This window comes from Onychomys torridus, chromosome 19 (assembly GCF_903995425.1).
Source record: "Onychomys torridus chromosome 19, mOncTor1.1, whole genome shotgun sequence".
NCBI lineage: Eukaryota > Metazoa > Chordata > Mammalia > Rodentia > Cricetidae > Onychomys > Onychomys torridus.
This window is the reverse complement of record NC_050461.1, coordinates 17293515-17301407: the sequence shown is the minus strand read 5'-3', so window position 1 is coordinate 17301407 and position 7893 is coordinate 17293515. Positions and strand designations below refer to the sequence as shown.

Sequence of the window (7893 nt, the reverse complement as noted above, 5' to 3'; positions counted from 1 at the left end):
TAAAGCTCTCCTTTGTTGCAAATGCTCAGTAATCCATCACCATAGACAATATTGTTGGTTTCGAGCTCTATTCCATGCATCCCCCTCCCCCACTCCACTGCGTCTGTTCTGAGGGTGGTCGGGTAGTTTTTACTTCAGCCCCAGTCAGTTGGCTTTCTTGTTACCATGACAATACCTGACACAAAGAATTTAGAAATGAAAATCTATCTTTTATCTCTTGGTCTCTGAGATTTTTGTCTCTCATCCTCTACCCTTCCACTCTAAGTGTTCATGACAGCAGGAAACCATGACAGGGTAGGTTCTTCATGATGAACAGGAAGCCAAGAAAGATGAAGAAGTCAAGGACTAGCTTATAACCTTCAAAGACACATCCCCAGTGGCCTAATTCCTCCAGCTATGCCCCACCTCCTAAAGTTTCAACCACCTTATAGTGTTCAAACTAGAAAACCCACCATGGAGAAAGTTAGTCCTTTGTCCTATGTCTGGTCACGCTACAGCTATTTTCTAAGTCACAGACCCATACCCTGCAACCCCAAACTGATTTCCAGTTTCCCTTTCCCACAGCTTCCAATACCATACTATCTGCACTGCAGAAGACACAGATGCAGATGCCTGGGTGGTCTCTTGAAGTCCTCACACTTTGTTTCCAGTTAGGGGTAGCCAGCTCATATCTTCATACTGTTACATAGCATAGCATAACATAGCATAACATCATAACGTAACATAATGACAGCCATGCTCTATAAGGAAATGTGTCTACTTTTCCATTTTATAACAGTGTCTCTTTGAAAGACCTGGAGTTAATGAAATCATAGGACACCTCCAGATTCACATCTTGATTATCTTTGGAATCCACAATTCCATGGCCCTGCCAAATGTTACACCCCTTGCCCTACCTGAACTCTGAATGTGTAGAAGTTGATTGGCAAGGAATGATTGCTTAGTGTTACAGGTGAGACTATCAAAAAGTAGGTGCTGGGATAGTTTGGCATCCAAGGAATTAAGGATCAGCATCTGTGGACAAAAGAGGAAAGAAGCAGGATTGATTGGGCAGAAGGCAAGGTCTTTGATACAGATTGTAACAAGACCGCAACAGCATGTGGGAGCAAATATTACCCACTGGACTGGGTGCACATTGAGTCAAAAGATTTCAAAGCCAGGCCACCAAGTGAGGCTGCTCTTGACAACCTGAGGCCCAGTCAGAGGCTTTCTGTGGACAGCCACCCAGTAAGTGCTCCATTTACAGGCATCTGAGAAGCCATCTCTGTCCAGCATACTCGCAGTGAACACATTGATGCTTTTCTCGGCTCCACTTGCGCCAGCGAGAACATGGAGCATGGAAAGAAAGGGCCTGCTCTCCATTTTATTCCTCCTGTCGAAATGACCAGCTGGTTCACAGGATGTGAGCTTTATGAAATGTAGAGGATGTCTAAAGTGAGATGTCTGTTTCTGGAAGCCATGAGAAGACAAAGAAAATCCACTTCTCTAAACACGAAGCCACTTCCCATCATGACAGATGGCAAGAGCCATCCCAGTTGGCACACCCCCATCCACATGCATCTGCCTCTCACCTCCAGAATTAGAGAGGAACTCTCACACCACATACTATTTTGAGTGGAAGTAACAAAGATACCAATGATACAATACCAAAATACAATAGGAGAAGCCAATGATCAGATACAGCTGTATCATACATTCTTAAAATAGTACTTGTCCTATTCAAGTCCATGTTTACAGAAACTGATTTAACAATAGAGACAAATTATTTAGCACCTATATGTAATTAAAAGATAAATTTTCACAGGTGCCTAACTGAAGGATGTAGGCAGTTCTACAAATGATATACAAGAATGCTGGTTCCTACAGATACTTGGAAGAAAAAAAAAACATTAAAGACAATTCTGGGAGAACAGCAAAGCAGCTAATGCTGACTTAATTACAAGCACTGCTCCAAACCGGAAGGCCAGGTGGGGATCGGAGCAGGTATTAAGAAAACAGCCTCAGGTACTTGCTTTTCTGGCTCAAGAAAAGTCACAAAGGCCCCAGACGCTAGCTTTCCATATGCTCGGTTGTGGCACCCACAAGCTGTGAGTATGGGAACATGCGGGTCGACCATTCTTCATTGTGGGCTATTTATGGAAAACCAAAGGGTATGTAATGCTGACAGAGCAGGTGGGTTTTAGAAAAATATTTCCCTGGCTGCTTTAACCTATGCAAAAATTCTAACCTGAAGAAAGCAACATGGTGCTAATTAAAGCTGTAGCTCAGCCTTTGCCAAAACTGCTGCCTTTGATGAATGAGCTTTTCAAAGTCTCCCCAGCTCATGGAAGGTCTACCAGTCAGCAGGCTCCGCACACAAACACTCTGTAATCAAAGGGCTTCATTCTGCCCCTGAGAGGTAAGCCCCATGTTATTTTAAAAGAATGACTATAATGATCACTATTTAACATTTAATTCTAAAAATCAAAAATATTCTAGACACTTGTATGAAATCTTGAAAAGATGTATAACCACTCCAGATGTTGTGGATCACTGGTAGATAAATCCTGGTAGCCAATGCTCCCATCTGGTGACTCTGTGAAATAAGACTTGGCATTTCTCGGCAGAGCTCATTGAAGACCAGAGATTGAGCAAACTGGGAAGACTGAATTATTGAGGTACTCCAGATCAAGTGCAGTTAAAGTGGTGGAAAGCTTATTCATTCTGGAGCTGAGTGTGTTCTGTTCCTTTTTAGACCACAGGTCAGATGTGGTAAGCATGGCTCATGTGCAGCAAAAGAACGCCCTTCGGAGGGGTGAGAGCGAAAGACTAATTCTAGCCAGTGACATGTGAGCAGCATGGACCTGTGTGAGTTGTGAGCTCTTGGGGAAAGCCTGCTGGTGCCTCTCCTGCTTGTGTACCTCTGCAAGAACAGCAGTGCAGTGGCTGCCAGGCTTCGCTTGCATTTCTGTCAGCCTGGATCTCTAATTCTCCCAGCTCCCGATGACCTTTCCTTACCCACATGTAACCATTATCTTGAAGACAGTAGGATCTTTCACGTCTCTCGTCCTATTTTTTCCTACATTTGTTTCCCCATAACTTATATAGTGTTTTGGTCATTTAAACTTTAAGCAAATGGAATAATGTCATCTATACCAGCCTCCACCTGGCTTTTCTGTTAAAACAAAATTAACATTAGATGAATACCCCACAGTTCATCTCTTTTCTTCCTGATGGACATTTGGATGGTTTTGATTTTGCTAAAATAACCAGTACTAGAACTGCCATACATGGTTTCATGTACTTGAGCACAGGTGCAAGCGTTTTCAAGATTTTGCACTTCAAAGGGAATCAGCAAGTTTAATTGTATATATTACCAAGTAAAAATGCTACCACCTGTGGAGTGCCTCCGTGCAAGGACACTACTTAAGTTCCATTGGGTCCCCACAGATCTTGGCATATCCCTTAGAACAGGTCTTTTGGGTTTTAAGTATCTCTACATACATTTTGCCTGTTGTCGTATTTACACTTAACAGATGAGGGCGCTGGGGTGTGCTTATTTGAACTAGGTCTATTTACTGTCAGACAGCAAAGGAGGACTCCTTCTGGAGTCTGTGCTTTTACATACCAAGCTTCCTTCCAAAGTCCATAGAGGTGCTAAAGCCCCACAGACTCCCAAGACCTGCCAAACATATCCATGTTGGCCAATGTTAGATACAGATCCTTTCTTTCTTCTTCTTCTTCTTCTTCTTTTTTTTTTTTTTATTTTAAGATTTATTTATTATGTATACAGTGAGTGTTCGGCCTGCAGGCCAGAAGAGGGCACCAGATCTCATTGTAGATAGTTGTGAACCACCACGTGGTTGCTGGGAATTGAACTCAGGACCTCTGAAAAAACAGCCAGTGCTCTTAACCTCTGAGCCATCTCTCCAGCCCTGATATGGATCCTTTCAAATTCGCTTTTATTTTTACTTTCCTAATTGGATGTTGAGCTACATTTTACACATTTGTTGGTCATTTAGATTTGTACTTCTGTGGCTGACTACTAAAATGGATTTTTTTGTGTGTTTTTATTTTGGGTCATTTCCCTTTTTCTTATATATAATAATCAGGAAAATGTTATGGTCTTGCATGTTGACTGATTTGTTTTTATACCATTAGTTATTTAGGCTATGACAGCAAGCATAGCCTTGTCTATATTCAAACAGCAATTATGTAAGTGGAGATGGTTTCACTAAGGAGGTCTCTGTTGCCACAATACACTTGTAAACAAGCCTGTTTGTCAAAGGCATACCAGGCTCAAGGCAGCCAGTTCTGAAAAACTTTCCTTTGTGTCAGGTTAACTCAGAGACAGACTATATCTATTCCTGGAGCCTGATTCTTTTACCGGAGGCTAAAAAGCACAGCCCAGAATGGAGATTATAATGAATAGAACCTGGAAGCAATGTATATCTAGATGTGATCAACTAGACTTTGTATTGAATTGTCTTCTTAGATGAGGATTAGGACACCAAACTGTATCCACACTGAACCACGGTTATAAGGCAGAACAGAATAACCACTCGATTTTAATCTGGCTTGACAAGGAGTCTGGTGTAGGTGCCACCAGGGTGAGGCTAGCTCAGTGATGTAAGTGCTTAGTGTAGTGTCTATAGACAGCTACAGCAGCTTCAAGCATCTTGACTTGAGTGAAAAAAAATCCAAGGCAGAAAGATGAGATAGAATACAAAGAGATCCCTCTCCCCATTTAACTCTAGATTTGTTTTCTGACATAGACCTGTGAAGAGTTTTTCTCAAATCTCCCAGGTGACTCCTTATGTTCCATCAGCCAGATCTCTAAGCTAAGCTTGGCAAAGGAGAACAACATTGCTGTGGTTGACTTAATTAATTTGTGATTCATCCCTTGAAACTGAGCAAGCTACAGTTTAAACAAAGCTGCACTCTATTAGCAAAGAGGAAGAAAAAGCAATCATTGGGCAGGCTGTGCACAATAAGTGAGAGAGAAAATAGGAGTCCTATATCAATGGATGAGGCAGCCCCTTAGCCATCCTGATGTTCCTTCCTAAAATGTATTCCTAGTATTGGGAGTACAGCTCAATGGTAAAGTACTTACCTACTATATGTGAGGTCCTAAGTTTAATTCCCTGGGTGTAAAATATGAATAAAGAAATTAAAATGCATTCCTGGGACTGTTGGCATATTTCCAGAAACAGGCATAGTTTCAGAGAAACAGTGTCAAAATTTTTGAGCATAATTTCAATTTGCACTCTGTCAAGAAAGTGGGCATATTCACCAACTGCCTTTTAATGCTCTGTGAAATGGCGGTGACCACAGCAACCTGTCATCAAAGGCCTATGGATGAAGCCAGCCATTGTATGTATGATATGTCTGGATGAGCACAGACGAGCAGTGTGTTACCCACTGTATTCGGCTCATGCTCTCTCCTGCACACAAAAAGCAATCACTGTACCTGATAAAAAAAACAACCATTCATTTTCCCATTCGCGCATAACACACCTGTGGGATAGTGTGCCAGGAGAAGGTGTACCAGCCAGTAGCAGACTAGCCCTTCCCCTAGACCAGACAATCTCATCTAAGTTTTATATGCTAAGCTGAATTCCCAGTACATTATTGCATGTTCTAAAATAAACAAATAAGTAAAATAGGGGCTAGAGAGATGGCTCAGGGGTTAAGAGCTCTTCTAGAGGACCTGGGCTCAATTCCCCGCACCCACATGGCCACTCCCAACTCTCTTTAATTCCAGTTCCAGGGGACCTGATACCCATAGCAAAACACCAATGCACATAAAATAAAAACAAATAAATTTTAAAAAGCATAAACAAAAACATGTTGCACGTTTAAGAATATAATAGCTTATTTATTTAATATTGGATGTTTATTGCATGCCAGTGACTAAGCTAAGTGCTGTACATGCACACACAGATGTACACACACACACACACACACACACACACACACACGTCTAATCTTAATGTTTTGCAAGAGTCTTGAGTCTTATGAGGTTGTTGCCTCTATGTTACTTGATTCTGAAGAGAAAATTATGACCATGTGAGCCCAACCTACAACTAGAGAAACTCGTATGCACGTGAGTTTCTGACTTAACAAGTGATGAGATGTCTGCCACACTTGACTTTCTTATATTGTCATTTGTGCAAAACAGAACACAAAAGGCAAGAACTAGGTGCCATGTCATCATCAGAATTACATGCTTTAGAAGAGATGCTCTTAGGAAAAAAAAATGGAAAGGGCAACAACATTGCATCACTTACCTTGATGCTTAGCTGTCAGGAAAGGTAACCAGGACCTGGGACCTGGTGTCTGTTTCTGTCACCCTCACCTTCTAAGCTACCAGGAGTGAGTGCATCTCTATCCATGTTGACCAGGTTGGTGTCCAGATTGGCAATGCCTGCTGGGAGTTCCACTGCCTGGAACAAGACATCCAGCCTGATGACCAGATGCCAAGTGACGAGACCATTGGGGGAGGAGATGACTCCTTCAACACCTTCTTCAGAGAGACAGGCACTGGCAAGCATGTGCCCCAGGCAATGTTTGTAGACCTGGAACCCACAGTTATTGATGAAGTTCACGCTGGGACCTACCGCCAGCTCTCCCACCCTGAACTGCTCATCACAGGCAAAGAAGATGCTGCCAGTAACTTTATCTGTGGCTACCACACCATCTGAAAAAAGATCATTGACCTTGTCTTGGACCTAAATCACAAGCTTGCTCATCAGTGAGTGCACAGGTCTTGAGGGCTTCTTGGTTTTCCACAGCTTTGGTGGAAGAATTGGTTCTGGGTTCACCTCCCTGATGAGGGAATGACTCTATTCTTTCTGTTGATTACAGAAAAAGTCCACCATCAGGAAGTAGAAAGAAAGAAGAACACTTATGCTCTGCTAGCTTTCCCCAGGACTGAAACTAAGGAAATAGTACCACCCACTTTTATTGTGGGACCTCCCTCCTCAATTAACGTACAACCTCACAGGCCGACTCGGAGGCTCAATAATCTCTTGCAGGTGTGCCTGGAGGTTTGTCTCTCAGGTGATTCTAGATTTTGTCAGGTTGACAATCAATATTAATAATCGCAATATCATAAAAGGAAAGGAAGAAACCTTGGGGATGAAGATTGTTGTTATGACTATCGCCTTGATAGATAGTCCCAGGGTGTGTGTGTGTGTGTGTGTGTGTGTGTGTGTGTGTGTGTGTGTGTGTATGATCATCAAGTTCTATACCTTAAATATATTCACTTATGGCTACCCAAACAATATCAGTCGTGGGTTCCATTCAAGGACATAGACATATCTAGAGAGATATATGATAGTCACATAGAGACAGATTATTTAAGTATATTTGTAAGTAATAAACACAATATTTGTTTCAAATGAAAATAAATTTTTACATAATATATTATGATCATGACTTCCCCTCGCCCAACTCCTCCCAGATCTGCCCACCTCTCCAACCATCCAATGCCACACTTTCCTTCTCTCTCTCTTTAAAAAGTAAACAAACAGGCAAATAAAAAATTTAAAAAAAAAAAACAAGAAAACTAGAATTTTAAAAGACAGAAGAAGCACAGGAATGCTGTGGATATTGCTCTGTGTAAATAAAGTTCTGATTGGCCAGTGGCCAGGCAGGAAGTATAGGCGGGACAAGAGAGTAGAGAATTCTGGGAAGTAGAAGGCTGGAGAGACACCGCCAGCCGCCGCCATGAGAAGCAACATGTAAAGACACTGGTAAGCCACGAGCCATGTGGCAAAGTATAGATTAACAGAAATGGGTTAATTTAAGAGAGAAGAAGTAGATAACAAGCAGCCTGCCACGGCCATACAGTTTATAAGCAATATGTTTCTGTGTGCTTTCTTGGTTGGGTCTGAGCGACTGTGGGACTGG

At 42.1% G+C, this 7893-nt stretch overlaps 1 pseudogene; it reads left to right on the top strand.

Annotated features, from left to right (window-relative positions):
• The first annotated feature begins 1329 nt into the window (after window positions 1-1329).
• On the top strand, window positions 1330-6916 carry LOC118570681 (annotated as a pseudogene).
• Window positions 6917-7893: the final 977 nt, after the last annotated feature.